The sequence below is a fragment of the Sapajus apella genome, unplaced genomic scaffold (assembly GCF_009761245.1).
Source record: "Sapajus apella isolate SASKATOON/1434 unplaced genomic scaffold, GSC_monkey_1.0 scaffold3747, whole genome shotgun sequence".
Taxonomy (NCBI): domain Eukaryota; kingdom Metazoa; phylum Chordata; class Mammalia; order Primates; family Cebidae; genus Sapajus; species Sapajus apella.
The window spans coordinates 1,584-4,314 of record NW_022440673.1 but is presented as its reverse complement, the minus strand read 5'-3'; the positions used below and the strand labels follow the sequence as shown (position 1 = coordinate 4,314).

The 2,731-nt window shown below is 55.8% G+C and overlaps 1 long non-coding RNA gene across 1 annotated transcript; it reads left to right on the top strand.

The window, feature by feature from the left end:
- Window positions 1-565: 565 nt before the first annotated feature.
- Window positions 566-2,524, top strand: LOC116547601. Its single transcript, XR_004267109.1, has 2 exons — window positions 566-1,098; window positions 2,157-2,524. It is a non-coding gene; the product is annotated as an uncharacterized LOC116547601 (long non-coding RNA).
- The last annotated feature ends 207 nt before the right edge of the window (window positions 2,525-2,731 follow it).

Here is a 2,731-nt window from a genome sequence, read left to right as displayed (position 1 = left end):
CTACTCGAGAGGCTGAGGCATGAGAATCACTTGAACCCAGGAGGCAGAGGCTGCAGTGAACTGAGATCGCACCACTGCCCTCCAGCCTGGGCAACACAGCAAGACTGTTTCACAAACAAACAAAAAATCACAAATGTGTTCAACATAGGAACAGATTCCTGCCTCTTCGAAGTCCAGGTGTGTGACTTGCATTGCATTTCTCTGTGCCCCGGTTTCCTCATCTGTAAAATGGGGGTGCTCTAGCTTCCACCACAGAACACCGCCTTGAGGATGGTAAGAGGCCTTCTCAAAGTGGGGAGGTGGCTGCAGCTGGAATTTCGGGTCAGTAACAGCGGAGGGGTCTGCTCCAGTGTCCCCCCAGCCAGGGAGGGAGGCTGGACTCCACATCCCGGCTTGCAGGACTCACAGCCTGCACAGTTCTGGTTACCACCCTCAGGACAGGTGAGCAGACAAGACGTAAAACTTTATTCCTTGCTACTCCACATTGCTCCCTGGTCCCCGCAACGGTAACCACTGCCCCCTGGGACAGGGAACCCGAGAAGGGAATGCAGAGGGGATAAACAGGACACTAGTGACACAGCCTCTAAGAAATTTTTAATGTCCTCCACCCCGCACGGGGCCTGCAGAAGGTGAGGGAATAAATACAAAAGGTTAAGATGCGGCATGTCCAGCCCCCCGCCTGCGAAGGATGGGGGGACGCTTGTGCGCCGCGATTTCCCTCGTCTGCAAACCGGGGCAGGACACGCTGTGAGCCTCGAAGCTCTGAAAGGAACAGTGTTTTCCAGCGGTCTGTTAACCCCTTGCAAAGGGGAGTCCCTGCACTCCCCGAGTCCTCGGGCTCCGGGAAGGCGTTCCTTCTCCCGTCCACTAGAGCGCGCCAGAGTCCACGCAAGAAGGCGCCAAAGGACCTACTCGCCCCATCCCAGGGTGTGCGTCACCCACAGAGGGTCCCAGAACCCTGCCCAGGAAGTGACATGCCCGGAGATGGGGCTCCTGAGAGATGCCCACCCACCCAAGTCCTCAATCCCCCGGTTTCTTCACCTTTTCATCCACCCTGGCATCCCAAATGGCCGTTTTGCTCCTTCCCTTTCGAAGGAGGTAAACTGAGTCAAGCAAGGGAAGGCGTTACCCTGGGGGAGCTGTCCTGGTGAGAGGCCGAGAAGAGAGCGGCCGACAGAGGGCTTTCCATCCCCGGACTCACTCGCGTGTGGGCTGAGGCTGGAGAGAGAGACCAGGGACACTAGGGGTCCCCTGCAGCCACCCCCTCCTCCCACCCGCCCGCCGGTGCCGCCTGCCTCAGGTGGAGCCTGGGTCACAGCAAGTTGATCTCGTCCAGGTAGCGGGCGAGCACCGAGTCCCGCACATCCTTGAAGACCTTGCGGATGTTCTGTGTGTCCGTGGCACATGTGTAGTGGCTGAAGAGGCGTCGGGAACGCGCGCCCTTCTTGCTGCCCTCGGGGCCGTCCACGCAGCCGGCGTACATCCTCGTGTACATGTCCAGGATGAACCTCTTGGCTGCCTCCGCGTCCTGCTTGGGGCCTGGGGAAACAGGGTGCGGGAAGGGGGTCAGGACCTTCCCTCTTTGGACCTAGGGGGCCTCTGGAGACCCTCTTCCCAGTAACCAGGGCTGAAAGGGCCCCATGGATCGTGCTGGTCATTCTTCTGTTGATTGACGCCATCTTTTGTGGTGCTGGCTGGTCACATGACTCAGGCCCTGCCAATGGGAGCGCAGGAGATGGTCCCACAAGAGTCATGTGACCTGAAATGGACCAATGAGACCCAGCTGCGGGACTTGGGGGCAGAACTGTGTTAAAGAGAGACACACTGCCAGGCGCAGTGGGTCACCCCTGTAATCTCAACACTTTCAGAGACGGGGGCGGGTGGATCACGAGGTCAGGAGTTTGAGACCAGCCTGGGCAACACGGTGAAACCACATCTCTACTAAAATACAAAAAATTAGCGGGGCGTGGTGGCAGGTGCCTGTAATCCCAGCTACTTGGGAGGCTGAGGTGGGAGAATTGCTTGAACCCAGGAGGCAGAGGTTGCCGCCAGCTGAGATTGTGCCACTGCACTCCAGCCTGGGCCACAGAGCAAGACTCCGTCTCAGAAAAAAAAAAAGAAAAGAAAAAGGCAGAAACTCTGTCTTGGCTTTGCAGCTGATGGAGTTGGAAGACTGCAGAGACAAGTATCCCAAGAATATGCAGTTGGGGGACCCAAGGCCAAAGAAGGGGAAGAGAGTCCCTGAAGTCAGCCTGGGTGGCTGCTCTGATAAATCACGTCACAGTGCTCAATGCCTGTGTACTAAAAGCACAAGGTGAATTACGAGTTTGGGAGCCCTAGACTTGGTTCTGCTACTCTCTCCCTGGTGGGTTATCTATAATAGTATTTTAATCCGCGCAACCTCTCTGAGCCTCAGTTTCCTCATTTGTAAAATGGGGATCGGAACAGTCTTGGGCCTCACAGGGTTGTCTCAAGGATGTAACATGTAGAAGGTTCAGTGCTTAATAAACAGAAGACTTCATGATTTTAACCTATCTCTATATTTTCAGAAGGACAAGGTAGTAGCAGAACGGTTAAGTGCGGAGGTTCTGGTTCTGGGTCTGGACAGCCTGGACTCAAACGCTACCTGTGCCGCCAACTGGTCGTGTGACTGTTGTCAAGAGACTGCATCACTCTGTGCCTCAGTTTCCCCATCTCTATAACAGCTAGATGAATAAGTCTGCCACGCAGA